The sequence below is a fragment of the Lichenostomus cassidix genome, chromosome W (genome assembly GCF_008360975.1).
Source record: "Lichenostomus cassidix isolate B80296 chromosome W, HeHo_3.0, whole genome shotgun sequence".
In the NCBI taxonomy this organism is placed as follows: domain Eukaryota; kingdom Metazoa; phylum Chordata; class Aves; order Passeriformes; family Meliphagidae; genus Lichenostomus; species Lichenostomus cassidix.
This window is the reverse complement of record NC_139510.1, coordinates 1,791,828-1,810,412: the sequence shown is the minus strand read 5'-3', so window position 1 is coordinate 1,810,412 and position 18,585 is coordinate 1,791,828. Positions and strand designations below refer to the sequence as shown.

The following is an 18,585-nucleotide window of genomic DNA, read 5'->3' as shown; positions in this document are numbered from 1 at the left end:
GGCATGTTTCCCAGCCAGTTAGAATCAAAGCTTGGCCAGAGCTTAGGTGCTAAGTGGAAGGGTTTTCTTAAAACATCTTATAAACAAGCTTTAATTAATATCAATAAGGAGAGTATCTTAACATGTTACCACTTTTGTAGATAGCTATATAAGGTGAGATGAAATATTTGAAAACAGTAGATATTATTACTTGACTTTAACTAAGAAAGATGAAACTGCAAAGCTTTTGTGAATAATAATATAAACTAACAAATTTAAAACTTAAAATCAATATCACTGAAAATGAATAAAACTTAATCTTAATAAATCTTATTTTAAACTAACAAATAGGACTTAACTATAATGGAATTTAAAATCGATATTACCTTAACAACTTAACTCTAACAAGATTTAAAACTTAACAGAAATTAACATCACTTAATATTACTTAACAGAATTTTAACTTTAACAGAATTTACAACTTAATAGAATTTAAATTCACTATTACTTAACTTTAACAGAATCTATGCTAAACTAAAGATACTTAACAGGTAATTTAAACTATTCAGTATAACTTCACTCACAGATCTTCATTCACACATTAAAACTCTCAAGAAATCAAAATCACACTCTCATCAATCACAACCTTCATTTACACATTAAAGCATTCAACACACTCTCAGTAGGCCTACAATATTCACACATACACACAAATGCTTTAGCAAAATTCAGCTTTCGTTTAAGGCTTTTAGTATTCAAGGTGTTATTTTTTTTTAATCAGGATAATATCTTGTTACAATGCTTCTTTATTAGTAAATTGCTGGAAATAGGTTTTGGTCTGTTGGTCAATACGTGGCAATGGATGTTTCACCCTGCAAAGCGAATAATTAGAGGTTTTGGAGAGAACAGCTGGAGAACGTGTTCAAAGAGTTGTTTCTGAAGCTAGAGAGCGCGGCGGGATCGCTGCCGCCATGGGGAACGACATGGATGTGATTCCCGAGCGGGAGATGAAGGATCTCCAGTTCAGAGCACTGAAGAAGATTCGCATCTTTGAAATTCTTAAAAGTTCTCCATGATTACAAAAGAAACAACTCCATCCTGTATCAAACTGCTGTTTCTGCTGGCAACGCTGTTGGTTAGTTCTGGTTCGCTGCTGAGGCTGCCAATCATTTCCTCATCCTTGGGGAGGAGTAGAGTTTAGGGTTTCACCACAGACGTCACAGTTGGGGCAGTGAAGGAGGCGTGGATGGCTCGCGGCTCCGCCCACCGGGGCACCCTCTGGGACTTCCGCTCTGGTTGTCATTCGGCCGGAAACCACGGTTGGAACAACTTCCGCCACAGGTCTCTTTGTGTGGTGTTCAGGCGGCGTGCGATGAAGGGTAGGGACCGCCGCTGGAACTCGGTTATTGGTCACTTTCCGTTTGTTCTTTTTGTTTCTGCAAGCTTCTGTGCTGTGAATATCTCTGTTACAGCGGGAACACCAAACTTTTTCATTACAATTCTTTTTTATATGTTTCCCACTCCCGCATCGGTAACATCGGGATGATTTCTGGTTACTCTCTTTCTTTACCCGCGATATCTGAGCTCGTTCTAACAAAGCATTCAGTTGTTCTGGCAAAAGTTCAACAGTGACTCTCTCAAACAAAGCAGCTAAGATGTTTTTCGTTGTAACATTGCCCAACTCTGTGATACATTGAGACAGGAACAGATTTTTCATCCAATCAAGTAACTTTGTATTCTCGGCTACCGGCAGCGGCACGGCGTGCTCTCTCCCCCCCCCCCCGGCGGGGGGGGCTTCCCTGGCTGCGCTGCGGCTGCCGAAGTTTTACGCATATTAAAAGCGGCACAGTTATTCACAGGTTTTTCTCTGCTCCATGCGGGTGCTATGTCCATGAGCCACGCAAGGTTTTGCTTTGTGGCATGTATTTGTAAGCAGGCTACAACTTTACTCCATGATTTGCCAAGCTTTCTTGCAATTTTATCACAGTCCAAAAGCAAAACAGCTCCGTAATTCAACCACTCTCCTACACTGAATACTGTAATAGGATTTGTAAAAAATCCATAAGCTTGTCCTACTGCCATCAGGCCAGCCAAATGTAACAGGCTACTGAGTCCGTGCTTTTCTAAAAAGCATAACAATAAAATTTGGGCTACCTCTGATTCCATTGTGGTCCAGCTGGTTTTCAGGGTCCTGGTCAACACCGTCTAAGCACTCTATTGAAGCTCGCAGTTGCCAGAGTTGTGCAGTTCACCGAAGTGTAGCCCCACGGTAGGCAGGTCCTATTCGGCCTGTGTCTGCAGGATCTTCCCCGGTTTGGGCGAAGATTTTGACACACCGTTGCTGCACGCTTTGGCGCCTCTCCGTTCCCGCCGCTCTCAGAAGCAAGGTCGTAAAACTCCGCTGTTAGGGTCCGTAGTCGTCGGAGTCACCATTTAAAGAGAAATCGACGAGAGGGAAACTCACGGCAGTCTCAATATGAGATATAAAGTAAGCTCCATTTTATTTCACCAAACGAGAAACTTATATACTGTTACAAAAGTTACTATTCATAGATACACACACACACCTGCAGCTGTTCTCACACATTCAGGGATCCTCCTGCTAACTCCCTTATTCTTTTCTCATAACACTCCTGACTCCTAATCTTTCTCATGGCATTCTTCCCACAGAACATTCTCAGGCAAACAAACCACTGTAACTTGTTGGAATTTTACTGAGGCCTGACCATGCTGAAGCCTTGCTCAGGCTTGCTCAGTTAGCATGAGTTTTGCTGGAAAACTGCGTTTTCCAACAGGTCTTCACTGGCAGTCAGGCTTTCCACTTCTCTCAAGTCTCTGAACCTCTAGGTGGGGGTTGGGGGAGTGAAGTCCCTTCCACTATAAATGAAGAGTATGTTCGAGGCCACTTGATGAAACTGAATTGGCACAAGTCTGTGGGACTTGATGACATGCATAGAATAATAGAAACATTAAGGTTGGAAAACATCTCTAAGTTCATCAAGTCCAACCATTAACCTAACACTGCCAGGTCCACCACTAAAACATGTCCCTAAGCATCACATCTACACATTTTTTTAAACTTTCAAGGGACAGTGATTCTACCACTTGCTTGGGCAGCCTGTTCAAATGCTTGACCACCCTTCCAGTGAAGAAATTTTTCCTAATATCTAATCTAAACCTCCCATGGCAGAACTTGAGGCTGTTTCCTCTTGTCCTATCACTTGTTACCTGGGAGAAAAGACTGACCCCCACCTGCCTAAAACCTCCTTTCAGGGAGTTCTAGAGAGCAAGAAAGTCCCCCCGAGCCTCTTTTTCCCCAGACTAAACAACCCCAGCTCCCTCAGTTGCCCCTCATAAGAATTGTGCTCCAGACCCTTCACCAGATTTGTTGCCCTTCTTTGGATACACTTCAGCACCTCAATGTCTGTCTTGTAGTGAGGGCTCAAAACTGAACACAGTATTCAAGGTGCAGCCTTACCAATGCTGAGTACAGGGGGACAATCACTTTCCTAGTCCTCCTGGCTACACTATTTCTGATACAGCCAGCTCATTTCATTCAACATCCTGCAGCTGATCCCTCAGGCAGCTCCCACTTGGTACCAGTGAATAAGGCACCTGCGTGGACTTTACCTAAAAGTGCAGCAGAAAGCTCTTATGGGAACATCCTTCCTGTTTCATGGTAGAAATGATGAATAGAATTGCTTTCTTGTAAGAAAAGCCCATAATAGCTTTTATGACTGAGAAAGATTCTCTGAGCTTTGCCCCCCTTCCACCAGCACAGGTGCCTATCTGTGGCTTCCAGGGCTGAAGGCTGAACTCTTAATTCAAATTCAAATTGTAGGTAACAGCTCTGGCCTGATGGCTTATCAGCTAAGCATGCATTTGAAACCAGCACAGAAACAACTGAATCATCCCATGAAGAACCTTCACCCTGGAGGGGGCTTTGGGGGTCTCCAAAGACCACCAGGATATACGGAGCATGCGTTGTGCACATGCTAATGATATTAATGACTTCTGAGAAATGATTTGTATAACCACTCCTATCCTGAAGAATGTAATTAATATTCATGATTTTACCTATAACACTGTGTCTCTGGGGTACTGAGGTATGTGTGTTTGGTAGAAACAATTCCCCACACATCCGGTGCACCGGATAAAGCAAATACCCACTTCTCTGACTTGGTCTCTGAAGTGTCTCTGAGCTCGATTGGGGCGAATCAAACTGGCACCCCAGATGGGACCCTGACTCTGCTCGGCTGCCGGATCCAGGGGTAAGCAGACCTCCCAGTCGCGACCCTGAATTTTCAGGGGGAGCTCAGCTGTCCTCTGGCTCACGGCAGGAGTAGACTAAGGACCATCTGCACCAAATTAAGGTATTTGCTACTTTCAAAAGAAATGCCTGCAGGTCCGGGGTGCTAGTCCCTGAGGGTGGGTTGAGACTGGGTCTCCCGAAATTAGTCCCGGGCAAGGGGTTGGACCCCCGGGGTTGGACCCCGCTGTCAAGAAAAGGTACTTTTAAAGGGTTGGACCCCGGGGTTGGACCCCGCTATAGTGAAAGGTACCTTTAAGGGGTTGGACCTCACTGTATTACACCATACTGTGATTTTTGTTCTGTCTATTGTTATTTTGTTACTGTGTTACTGTCATTATTTTGTTGCTGTGTGAGTGTGAATGAATGAGACGTGTCACCGACACGGAGCGAGAGCGGAGCTCTATCTGCGTTTCCGTTCTCTGGCGACAGAAACGGCCAGAGAAAAGCAAAGTGACTGGCAAAGAGTGAATGAGTATAAGTCATATATAAACCGTTGGTTTGGAGTATCTGGAGGGGGGCAGATTATATTATTGAATGGAAAGATTTTAGCTGCTGAATTGAAAACACTCAGACCCCAACACCTTTCTAATATTGCTCTATTTGATTTTGCCTTTAAAATTCTGTGTTTTGTGTGTGGAAACCATTGTGAAACTTAAACTTAGTGCGCGTGTATTAATTGTGAGAGGAAGTGATATTGTCTATTTGCTCAAGTGCTTCTGAAATTTTTTAATGTGTGTGCATGTAGTGTGTGTGCAAAATTTTACCTGTGTTAATTTGTATTTTTGCCGGCATATAAATTTATGCGGGGACGCCCGCGAGATAAAAATAACTAATTGAATCTAATAAGTACCTCTTTAGAACTCCTGTGTGTAGCTGCTGAAATATGGTTGTATAGAATGTTGTAGTAGATAGAGCTTGCAAGTAAATAAGAGTGAAAAAGAAGGAAAAAGAAGGAAGAGAGGAGAAGTGTTTCAAGACCCTCCCCCATCTTGCCTAAATTTTTGGCAGCTGACCCAGGGCGAGCTGCAATTCCCTGCATCCTCCCCTTTTGGAGCGGCAGGAGCGAGCGCAGAGGTGCGGGGCTGGATGCACAGGCTGGGGCCTGAGGGGAGGTGCGGAGCCGAGCTGGAGCTGTGGGACAGCTGTGAGCTCAGCACCAGGCAGTCCCTGACCCTGCCAGCCCCTGCGGCAGGGCGGCTGTGGGACACACCGATCACCTGTGGTGCTGCTGGCCTTGCCTGCTGAGAGCCTAGGAGGGGGAAGGGCTGCGTTTGGATGCTGCAGAGGGAATGTTTAGAAATGTGGATTGTCTGTTAAGAGTTCTGTCTAGGTCGCCAGAATGACTTTGTGGGACAATGAGCACCCCCAGGCAGTAGTACGGGTGGGGGCTGGAGGAAGGGCTGAATAAGCCCTGAAGAAACTGGTTAGAAAGATACTGCAAATGTATGTAAGAAGGGATAAAAAAGGCAAAAGCAAAAGTGATGCCAAAGAGACACTGAAAGCAAAAATATCTGTAGAAAAGATATACCAAATTTTGTAATTAACTATTTCAAAGTTAAAATCTCCTGCCTGGGTTACTCTGAGCTGTTGTTTTGGTTTTTTTTGAACAAAGGTTTGCTCAAATGCTTTTAATTCAAATTCTTTACCCTTCAAGCAGCCAGACTAATTGCCTTAGAGAAAATGGAAATTAACCGCTGTAGAAAAAAAAAATTTTAGAACTGCTGAGGAGAAGGTAGAGACAAGGTGTGTCTCTGAGCCACTGTCCGGGCTGTTCAAGCAGCCAAGAACGTGACAATGTGTGCTTAATTCAAGTCCCCAAGGGGTTTCAGTCCTCTCTGTATGGTTTGTTGACATGGCAAGTAACTTTTGCAAAAAGTGTTCTTCCCCATGCTTTGAGAATTTGACAGCCACTTTTGGAGAACACGGTGGCCTGATGCTAATTTTTTAAGTTACCAAATCCAGTGGCTGGCAGCTGTTCATTGTCTCAGAATGTAGCTAGAGGCTGGCCGCACCGTCTGCAAAAGTTGTGCAGCCAGGGCTCTGATAGTAAATGAAGCCCAAGAGGTGACAATAGGAATATACCTCTGTGGTGGTTTTGATTGGCTCAAAACATCAGTGAAGTGTTTTTAACATCTAAAAAAAATTTGGACCCCTCAGAAGCTGTTGTAGTAAGCCTGGAGAAGTGTCTGAGGGGTGGGGTGTGGCACAAAGATAGCTCCTGTGTGTCCTGAGTGAAAATTCTGGAAGTTTTTACATCAAATCCGGCAGAGCCAATCTCTGATGGCTCTGAAAGTAATAGACATGCTGCCAGCCAAGTTTGAGCCAATTAAAAGTGCTAGTTACGCCTCTGTGAAAACATATTTAAGAAAAATTCAAAACAAAACAAGCGTGCACTTCTTTCACTTTGTAGTTAGAAGAAGAAGAAGTGCAAGTAAAAATATGTGAAGAAGAACAACATAGAAATTACCAAAGTCAGTAAAAAAAAAAAGAAAAAGAGGTGCTCCTGTGCTTCCGGCACCGGAGCTAAAACTTTCTGCTAGCTGTGGTAGAAACTATAGAGAGAGCAAAAAGTTTCTCCTGCAGCCCATAGAATCCATAAAGATGCAAAAATCCACCCACAGCTCACTCCAGAGGAGCAAGTAGATGCCTAGAAAAAACTGTAAACCAGTAAAAATCTCATCTAAAAGTTAAAAGTGCAAAAGGCCGTAACTGAAAAAGAAAGGCCTTTTCCTTGCTCCTGGCATGGAAGCAGCCTAACCTCAGCTCAAGAGAGTCTGCACATCACCTTATAAACAAAGAAACTCATGTTGCAACAAAATTAGAGTGGGAATGTTGCTCATGAGATTAAACCCACGCCAAAAAAGTTCCCAAAAGACTGTCTCTCGTGAGAAAGACCCCTAGCTAAGTAGAAAACCTCTTTTCCTGATTAAACTGACCAGAAGACCCCTCAACCTGCCCCCTATCTGTGTTGCGAGTTTAAAGAAAGAAAAAGAAGGGGAGTAAGTGCAGAAACTGCTTCTTAAGAGAGTAGAAGTGAAAGCAGAAAACTGTCTAGAAAAAAAGAAAAAAAAACCAAATAAAAATAAAAAGTATTTGTAGTAGAAAAATTGTAGTTGTAATAAATTACAATCAGTTTAGTTCACGAACTATTTGAAAAGGGTGATGGTTTTTAAATTGCCTTTCCATTTATTTTTAAACAAGCTGGTGGCTCCACGTAGCCTTCCCTCACAACCCCCCCCACAGGATGCGGGCAAGCGGCATCACCCAACCCCCACAAGACAGATACGAAAGGAATTTGACTCAAGGGCCATAAAACCTCCCCCCTACCAAGAGTCCTGTGCGACCCCCACGGTGAGACCATCCCAGGAGGCCCAGTAACAACCACTCAAAGCAGAGCACGACAGCCTAGACGACTCAGCAGCCAATCAAGGATTCATGAAGGGACGCCAATCAAGGCATACAGAGGGAGTGAGTTACAAAGGATTATAAAAGTTCGCTCTCTGCAAACCGCGGCGCGGTGCATAGAGGTATGCTTGAACCTCTGCCAGTCCAGCGCTGACTTGACTGATATCCGCTTGCTTTTAATTAATAAATTTTTTTAATTGGATCTACGTCTCTGATTGGATAATGAGGCTCAATTTATAACAATTTGGTGCCGTGACCTCGGATAGGGAAATTCCCCTGGAGTTCCCCAAAGGGAGGCGCCCCGTCGTGATTTGACGGCCTGGAGGGGACACTCCACTGGCGCACCCCTACCCGACGAACCTAAATTTCGGATATCAGCCAAGGGTTCAAGGCCCCTGAAATTCAGTGCACAGAAGCCACAAGACGCCGGACAGCGGAGTGTGAGTATCGGTTGAGATACAGAGACACACACGGCGTGGGTGGTCGGGGTGGTTTTCCCGGAGTGCAGCGTGTGAGACGTCCATCTATGGACGAAGTGATTGGGACTCCCCAGTAGCGCAGTTCCTGTTCCCCGCAAGGGGTCAGGTTGCGACCGGGAGAAAGCGAGTGTTGTGTTGTGGGTGAGTGTGAGGGCACTCCGGAAGATGGGACAGGGGAAGAGCAGGCCTCCTGTCTCCATGAAAAGGAATGGGAGACTCCCAGGGATTCCCCCTGGCAGTCCATTGGGCATACAGCTGAAATACTGGGCTGATGACCCCCGGACCCAGGGGAAGAGTAAAAATAAAATGATTAACTATTGTGTGGCAATTTGGGGAGGAAAACAGATTAGGGCAGACTCTCTATATTGGCCGGCCTTTGGATCCGACGAGGAATCCCTATGTCAAGCTCTAAATCTCTGGGTTAACAGCAAAAGACCATTTAACCAAGAAGAGAGCGAATATGCAGCTCTTTGGCTCCCTTACGGGAGGGGGGCGGGAGTGTTTGTGCTCCAAGGAAAAGACAGACGAAAAAAGTCTGTTGACACACCCCCACCATACGCACCACCATCTCCTGCAGCTCCACCACAGCGGGAGGTGGGAGGAACGCCCCCACCACAGCGGGAGGGGGGAAGTGCGGCTTTGTTACACCAGGGAGAAGGGGGTGTAGCTCCGTTAGCCCAAGGAGGGGGAGGTAGCGTGGCTCTGGGGGGAGGTGCGGCTTTGTTACACCAGGAAGAGGAGGGTGTAGCTCCTTAGCCCAAGGAGGGGGAGGTACCGTGACTCTGGGGGGAGGTGCTGAGCCATCGTCTCCTGGGAAACGGGAAAGTCCCTTATCTGAGATTAACATTCCACAGGGTCCGATTACCCGGAGCAGAGCTCGTAATTTATATCCCCTGAGGGAAGTGGCTATGGGGATGGTAAACCAAGAGGGGGTGGCCCAGTACCTGGCATAGGGTATGTGGAAGTTCCCCTGAATTCCATGGATGTCCGGGAATTTAAAAAGGAAATGGGACATCTTTTAGAAGATCCACTTGGGGTAGCAGAGCGAGTGGATCAATTCCTAGGTCATAGTCTCTATACATGGGATGAGTTACAATCAATTTTGGGGATACTTTTCACCATAGAAGAGAGACGCATGATCTGAACCGCAGGCATGCGTATTTGGGAAAACCAGCACCCACAAGGTCCCATTGCTGATATAAAGTGGCTTTTGCAAAGGCCCAATTGGGACAATCAAAACCCACAAGATCGGGTTAACATGCAGGACTTGAGAGCTATTATAATTCAAGGAATAAAGGAGGCTGTGCCTAGAGGGCAAAATATGCACAAAGCCTTTAATGAGAATCAAAAGAAGGATGAGGATCCAACCACCTGGTTGGAAAGGCTAAGGAAAAACTTGCAATTATACTCTGGAATAGATCCTGATAATCCGGCAGGCCAAACCCTGTTAAAAGTGCAGTTTGTGTCAAAGGGATGGCCTGACATTCGGAGAAAATTGGAGAAGTTAGAAAATTGGCAAGAGAGAGGGTTAGATGAATTGTTAAGGGAGGCACAGAAAGTGTATGTGAGAAGGGAAGAGGAAAGTTATAAAAGGCAAGCCAGAGTGATGGCCGCGGTGGTGAGGAGTGAACAAGGAAATGCAAGAAGGCAAGAAAAGGAAAGTCAGCTTCTTCGGTCTGAGAGCTTGCGGGCTGAGAGAGAGTTCCACCCCCCCAGAGAAGGGAAGGAAGAGATATGAGTAAAGTTGTGTGTTTTTACTGTCAGAAACCGGGGCATGTGAAAAGAAATTGCAGGCAGAGGATCGCCGATGAGAAAATGTTTGCCGAGGAATAGGGCTGTCAGGGGCTGTATTTGCTGGGGTCACATAAGACCGCCGAGCCCTTGATAAAAATTCGGATAGGACCCCAGCGACAAGAATTTGAGTTCCTTGTAGACTCAGGAGCTGAAAGACCAACAATTCAATCCTTGCCATTAGGGTGTAAAATTTCCAGAGATACAGTACAAGTGATTGGGGCCAAAGGAGAACCTTTTGGAGCATCTGTGATTAAGGATGTACTATTTGAAACACCATCTAAATTAGGGGTGGGGTCACTACTATTACCAGAAGCAGAATTTAACTTGTTGGGACGAGATTTAATGGTTGAATTAGGCATTGGGTTACAAATAAAAGAGAGTGAATTGCAAGTTAAATTATATACCTTGTCTACTCGAGACGAACAACAAATTGACCCACAAGTATGGTATACACCAGATACCGTGGGTAAACTTAATATTGAACCAATCACAGTTACTCTCAAAAACCCAGAGATACCGATTAAAATACAGCAATATCCAATATCTAACGAAGGCAAGAAGGGTCTGCAATCAGAAATAAAACGATTATTAGAACAAGGTATCCTTGAACCATGCATGTCTCCCTATAATACTCCAATTCTGCCAGTTAAGAAACCAGACGGCAGCTACCGATTAGTCCATGATCTAAGGGAAATAAATAAAAAGACCATTGAGCGATTCCCAGTAGTAGCCAATCCGTACACTATCTTAAGCCAGCTGGGACCACATGATATATGGTACAGCGTCATAGATTTAAAGGATGCCTTTTGGACTTGTCCACTCGATGTAAACTGCAGGGATTACTTTGCATTTGAATGGGACGATCCAGAAACACATATTAAACAGCAACTCCGATGGACTGTACTGCCTCAAGGATTCACAGAGTCCCCTAATTTATTTGGCCAAGCACTAAATCAAATTTTACAAAATTACCAACCAGGACCTGCTATAAAATTAATTCAATATGTAGATGACCTCCTCATAGCCGGACAGCTTGAAGAAGATGTTCGACGAGAAAGTATTAAACTATTAAACTTTCTAGGTTCTCAAGGACTGAAAGTGTCCAAATCCAAATTACAATTCACAGAACAAGAAGTAAAGTACCTGGGACACCAGTTAGTAAATGGGACCAAGAAATTAGATCCTAGTCGAGTCCAGGGCATATTAGATATGCCCCCTCCGAGAACCAAAAAGGAAGTCAGGCAACTACTAGGACTGTTTGGATATTGCAGGCAGTGGATTTTGAGCTACAGCCAAAGAGTAAAATTTCTATACGAAAAGCTAACTCATGAAGGCTTGCTAAAATGGACAGAGCAAGATGATGAAGCTTTTCAAGTTTTAAAACAAGAATTAATTAATGCTCCTGTGCTAAACCTCCCAGATTTAACAAGGCCTTTCTGTCTATTTGTGAATGTAGATGAGGGCACGGCGTATGGGGTGCTAACTCAGGATTGGGCTGGGAGCAAAAAGCCTGTGGCTTATCTGTCTAAACTATTGGACCCAGTGAGTAAAGGGTGGCCCACTTGCTTACAGGCGGTAGCTGCAGCCGCTCTGATGGTGGGGGAGACAATAAAAATCACCTTTGGAAGTGAGATCCGGGTATTTTCACCACATGACATAAGGGGGATTCTAGCCCAAAAAGCGGACAAATGGATTACTGATGCCAGGTTACTAAAGTATGAAGGAATGTTAGTGGCATCACCTAAACTGACTTTAGAAACCACATCCCTCCAAAATCCGGCACAATTTCTATATGGAACCCCCTCCACAGAACCACTGACACATAATTGCCTTCGAACTATAGAAGAACAAGCAAAAATTAGGCCTGACCTCGAAGAGGAAGCACTTGGGGAGGGCAGAGAACTCTATATAGATGGGTCTGCCAGGGTGGTAGAAGGAAAGAGAAAATCAGGCTATGCAGTGATTGGTGAAAGCTTTGAAGTACTTCAGTCAGGACCCTTAAGTCCTGCTTGGTCAGCGCAGGCTTGTGAGTTATATGCCTTGCTGCAGGCATTAAAAATCCTGGGCTCCAGTAAGGGGACAATTTATACGGATTCCAAATATGCTTTTGGGGTAATACACACCTTTGGAAAAATATGGGAAGAAAGAGGCCTGATTACATCTCGGGGAAAAGAACTAATCCATGAACAGCTAATTAAAGAGATCCTAAAAACAGCCAGGAAACCAGAGCGATTGGCTGTGGTACATATAAAAGGACACCAAAAGGGGATTAGTAAAACTATCCGGGGTAATAACATAGCAGACCAGGAAGCCAAACGTGCAGCTTTACTAAATATAAGAATTGTGAGTAAGCCTGGTGACCCCTGGAGACATCCCCGGTTAAGTTGTGAGAGCTGCAGACAAGATCCCGAAAGTGAACCCTGTTATTCCTGTCTAAAGGAATTAGACCCAATGGATGCATTTGTGTGTAGCTGCTACAATCCTTACAGAAACTACTGCTATGCTTGTAATACAGATACCGAAGATCATGAGAAACTTGCCTACAACCCTTACTGTAGAGACATAGAATATGTCGTGCCAAAGTTACTAACATTTACTACAAAAGAAAAAGAGAAACTAACACAAACGGGAGCAATTGAAAATCCAGAAGGGAAATGGATGCTGGCTGATGGGAGGGAGATCTTACCCAAGAGCATGGCACTTCAGGTATTAAAGAAATTACATGAGAAAACACATTGGGGAACACAAGCCTTGGTGGACCACTTTGCCAATAAATATATGTGTCTAGGGGTGTACAACCTAGCTAAACAGATAACTATGGGGTGTATAACCTGTCAAAGAGTAAACAAACAGCATTTGAGGAAAGCAGTCCCAGGGGGAAGGGAGTTGGCTCATTGCCCATTTTCACATGTGCAAGTAGATTTTACTGATTTACCCCAAGTGGGACGATATAAGCACTTGCTTGTTATCGTAGACCACCTAACCCACTTTGTGGAGGCCATTCCTACAACTAGAGCCACAGCACAAACTGTTACTAAAACTTTATTGGAACACATAATTCCCAGGTATGGGTTAATTGAAGTCATAGACACAGACAGAGGACCACATTTTGTCTCTAAAGTATCTAAATTAGTTGCAGATGCATTGGGAATCCGTTGGGAACATCACACACCTTGGCACCCACAAAGTTTGGGGAGGGTGGAGCGTATGAATGGAAAAATAAAAAAACAATTAACTAAATTAATGCTTGAAACAAAAATGAGCTGGGTAAAGTGCTTACCGCTAGCTTTATTAAACATCAGGACACAGCCTCGCTCAGATGTAGGAGCGTCTCCATTTGAAATGTTGTATGGAATGCCCTTTGATGCAGAAATCCCTGCAGATCATCCTAAAATCTCTGATGCTCATTTACAAGCTTATATTAATCAGTTGTTTAAACGGAGAGAAAAACTACGACAAAAGGGCTTGGTAGTTCAAAGACCTCCCCTCTGGATACCAATACACAAACTTCAAGTGGGAGACGAGGTACTAATAAAATCATGGAAAGAATCCACACTAACCCCTCAATGGGAGGGACCTTATGTTGTCTTACTCACCACAGAGTCTGCCATACGAACTGCTGAGAAGGGGTGGACTCACGCCAGCCGTGTGAAGAAGTTCACCCGAGACTCAACGTGGCAGGTCATCCCATCGCAACGGCCTGAGGACTTAAAGCTAAGGCTTAAGAAACAATAAGCTTCCTATAACTCACATGAATCCTGTTAACATTCATTTAAAGAAGCCTGCTTACAGTTATAGATCTGGATATGCTCTTAGCCTATATGCACAAGATTATGTGGTTAAATGTTATGATACTAATTGTGATTGTTATCCTTTTGTGTGCTTTGTTTGTAAGGTATGCAATGAAAAGTGGTGGATCCATTGCAGAAAGGAGAGACCCCCATCAGGGGTTTGCCTCCCTTGCTATAAAGCAGAAAGAGCTGAGACAATGCAAATGTTACAATTGGCACTTAACATGGGCAGATTGGAAAAGGGGTCTAAAGAATGGTGGGAGACCTTCGCCCATGGCATTCACCCCGACTTGTACTGTTATCACTCCAATGAACCCAGACCCATGGTGGCCGAGCTCGTTAAGAGCGAATGCAGAGTCAAACTTGCGCACTTACCCTGCTCGAAAGGAGCAGTCAAACACACAAACTGGATTAGTTACCAGAACCGCTGGAAGCAGCGGCACAGGTGCTTCACAGAGGTCTATCCTTGCTGCTGAGAAGATGGGCACCCCTGTGGCTGGAAGCAACCCAGTCGACAGGCGAAGCAGAAGTGAGAAACCAAATGTGAGAATGCAACCTGGGAATAAGACTCTGAACTTCCTTTTCACGAAACGGAGTGAACCGGGGTATTTGCCAATCAAATTGGAGAACAACCTGACATTGTTTAAAATATCAAAGGCAGTGAGATCCTCCACTCAAGCCTTGCAAATATATTATGTGTTACTGATAATAGCCTGTTCCATGCCATGTAGCAATGCAACCTTGACACTCTCACACCACCAACACCAACCATTTAAGTGGACACTAGGCAGGTTAGACAAATCTACTGTAATACAAACCCACATTATGGTAGGAGCCCCAGTTTTCACCGTCACCTCGTGTGACATGGTCGATTACTCATCCTGTGAAAACCCAGAAACACGAGCAAAAGGATGGGTGGGACCAAGAGCCTTTTACATGTGCCCTAATCCAAATCCAGCAGACACTAAGAGGGGCCAGATTTGGTGCGTCAAACAAAATTCGTACTGTGCGTGGCACAGTTGTGAAACTATAAACTCGGTTTATCCTCCAAGAGCCGGAAAAGATCAATTTATCACAGTCTGGTGGGGACCATACGGGTGCAAACCACCTAAATATAACTGGGGACGTTCTGCCTATAATCCATATGCCAAGAGAGGTTTAGTAGAAGAGAAGAATGGAGTTCCTTGTCAATTTGCAGACATACATGTGGAACAACCCGATGATCCAGGGTGGATAATGGGAAAAAAATGGGAATTTAGACTTTGGATTCCAAGCAATAGTCCCAATAACGAACCGGGAAATGGCCTCAGTCAAGATCCGAAAGGCCTTTTTTACATAAAAAAGGAAATAGTCCTTCCAGACCCACAACCTATAAGTCCAAACACAGCAATCAATCCACGGAATATGCTACCAGAAACTAACATCACAGATTCAGATAATCTATGGAAATTAGTAAAAAATAGCTACTATGCTTTAAATGCTACTAATCCTAACTTAACAGAACATTGCTGGCTTTGTTATAGCTCTAAACCACCCTTTTATGAAGCTATTGCTATTGATGGAAGAGAGACTAAAACCAATGACAGCAATCCAACCCAGTGTAAATGGAGAAGTGACTTAAATATAAGAGCTGGAATCACCTTAGCACAAGTAACTGGAACTGGCACCTGCATCGGTCAAGTGCCACAAGAAAAACAAAGCCTGTGCAGTAAAATTGTGGAAAATCCTAACAATCAACAACCAGCTAGATGGTTGTTACCCGCAAAAAATGCACATTGGGTTTGTGCTAGTGTTGGAGTCACCCCGTGCATACCCTCGAATGCTTTTAAAACCACGAATCATTGCATTCAAGTCATGATTATTCCCCGACTTCCTTACCACTCTAATGAATATGTGCTAGATCATCACATGATACCAGAACACCCTTTAATAAAAAGAGAGCCAATCACAGCTATAACCATTGCCACTTTATTAACATTAGGGGCTACTGGAGCCAGCACGGGTATAGCTTCTCTCGTACAACAAGGAAAAGAGTTTTCCGCACTAAGAACAGCAGTTGATGAAGACCTTGTAAAAATTGAAAGTTCTATTACTGCGTTAGAAAGTTCTCTAAGATCTCTGTCTGAAGTTGTATTACAACACGGAAGGGGTTTAGAGATTTTGTTCGCACATGAGGGTGGATTGTGTGTGGCTCTAAATGAAGAATGCTGTGTGTATGCTGACCATACTGGAGTAGCCCGAGATGCAATGGCAGAACTACGAAAAGGACTAGAAAAGCGTAAACGAGAAAGAGAGGCCAGACGAGCATGGTATGAAAATTGGTTTCAATCCTTTCCCTGGTTAACAACCTTACTATCCACCATTGCTGGACCCCTAATTATGTTAATCCTAGCCCTAACGTTTGGACCTTGCATTTTTAATCGTCTAATTACACTTGTTAAAAACCGTTTAGAAGCAGCACATCTATTGCCTATTACAATACAGTATGAGGGCATTTCAGTTAATGAAGATTTGGCTCTCGAAGATGAGGATGACTTATAGACAAGTTAGTCACCACTGTCAGAGCCTAGATTATCATCCAGACAAATTCGTGAACTAAATGAACATGAGAGAGGGGGGATTGTAATAAATTACAATCAGTTTAGTTCACGAACTATTTGAAAAGGGTGATGGTTTTTAAATTGCCTTTCCATTTATTTTTAAACAAGCTGGTGGCTCCACGTAGCCTTCCCTCACAACCCCTCCCACAGGATGCGGGCAAGCGGCATCACCCAACCCCCACAAGACAGATACGAAAGGAATTTGACTCAAGGGCCATAAAACCTCCCCCCTACCAAGAGTCCTGTGCGACCCCCACAGTGAGACCATCCCAGGAGGCCCAGTAACAACCACTCAACGCAGAGCACGACAGCCTAGACGACTCAGCAGCCAATCAAGGATTCATGAAGGGATGCCAATCAAGGCATACGGAGGGAGTGAGTTACAAAGGATTATAAAAGTTCGCTCTCTGCAAACCGCGGCGCGGTGCATAGAGGTATGCTTGAACCTCTGCCCGTCCAGCGCTGACTTGACTGATATCCGCTTGCTTTTAATTAATAAATTTTTTTAATTGGATCTACGTCTCTGATTGGATAATGAGGCTCAATTTATAACAGTAGTGATGAGTAAATTTGAGAATCTGCTCTGTAAACTGAAGAGAAACCCCACACCCTGCCCCCCCCCACCCGGCGTGTTAACTGTAAAAGAAAAAAAAGTAAATACTGTAAGTTCGTAAAAAAAAAGAGAGAGTAAACCAAAACTGTGTGAAAAGTTTATTTTTGCCTGCATTTATCCTCCAACTCTGTTAAGTAATTAAACACTTTTTACAACTTTAAGCTTGAAACCTGTTTGCCCTTTTTCGTACGTCCTCCTAGCAAAATCCTGTCTCAAACCCACGACGTTCTTTGGTGGCCCGTACGGGGAAAAAGTCATGAGTGCTTTGAAATAAAAACACTAACCAAGAAAAGTTATAAACAAACAAGAATTAAGTTCGGTTCTAAAGTAAAATTGTAGTAAAAATCCTAAGAGTAAATTTATTCTCTGTAACATGTTGATTTTGATAATTCTTAAATATGTGTTTCGCAGAAGCGAGGGGTGGAATGTGGTGGTTTTGATTGGCCCAAAACATCAGTGAAGTGTTTTTAACATCTAAAAAAAATTTGGACCCCTCAGAAGCTGTTGTAGTAAGCCTGGAGAAGTGTCTGAGGGGTGGGGTGTGGCACAAAGATAGCTCCTGTGTGTCCTGAGTGAAAATTCTAGAAATTTTTTAATCAAATCCAGCAGAGCCAATCTCTGATGGCTCTGAAAGTAATAGACATGCTGCCAGCCAAGTTTGAGCCAATTAAAAGTGCTAGTTACGCCTCTGTGAAAACATATTTAAGAAAAATTCAAAACAAAACAAGCGTGCACTTCTTTCACTTCGTAGTTAGAAGAAGAAAAAGTGCAAGTAAAAATATGTGAAAAAAAACAACATAAAAATTACCAAAATCAGTAAAAAAAAAAAAAAAAAAAAAAAGTGCTCCAGTGCTTTTTTTTTGCAAGATGCAAAAATCCACCCACAGCTCACTCCAGAGGAGCAAGTAAATACCTAGAAAAAACTGTAAACCAATAAAAATCTCATCTAAAAGTTAAAACTGCAAAAGGCCTTAACTGAAAAAGTAAGGCCTTTTCCTTACTCCTGGCATGGAAGCAACCTAACCGCAACTCAAAAACGTCTACACATCACCTTATAAACAAAGAAACTCATGTTGCAACAAAATTCAAGCAAGAATGTTGCTCATGAGATTAAACCCACGCCAAAAAAACTCCCAAAAAACTATCTCTCGTAAAAAAAACCCCTAGCTAAGTAAAAAACCTCTTTTCCTAATTAAACTAACCAAAAAACCCCTCAACCTGCCCCCTATCTGTGTTGCTAGTTTAATGAAAGAAAAAGAAAGGGAGTAAGTGCAAAAACTACTTCTTAAGAAAATAAAAGTAAAAACAAAAAACTATCTATAAAAAAAACCCAAATAAAAATAAAAAATATTTGTAGTAAAAAAAATTGTAGTAATGAGTAAATTTAAAAATCTACTCTATAAACTAAAAAAAAACCCCACACCCTGCCCCCCCACCCAGCGTGTTAACTATAAAAAAAAATAAATACTGCAAATTCATTAAAAAAAAAATAAACCAAAACTGTATAAAAAGTTTATTTTTGCCTACATTTATCCTCCAACTCTATTAAATAATTAAACACTTTTTACAACTTTAAACTTGAAACCTGTTTACCCTTTTTCGTAAATCCTCC

General features: G+C 43.3%; 1 long non-coding RNA gene across 1 annotated transcript in view; it reads right to left on the bottom strand.

Annotated features, from left to right (window-relative positions):
• Window positions 1-17,537, bottom strand: part of LOC146425296 (uncharacterized) — a 474,460-nt gene extending 456,923 nt beyond the window's left edge. The window contains exon 1 of the long non-coding RNA XR_014846597.1: window positions 17,199-17,537. This is a non-coding gene — a long non-coding RNA (uncharacterized LOC146425296). The remainder of the gene's footprint in view (window positions 1-17,198) is intronic.
• Between the last annotated feature and the right edge of the window lie 1,048 nt (window positions 17,538-18,585).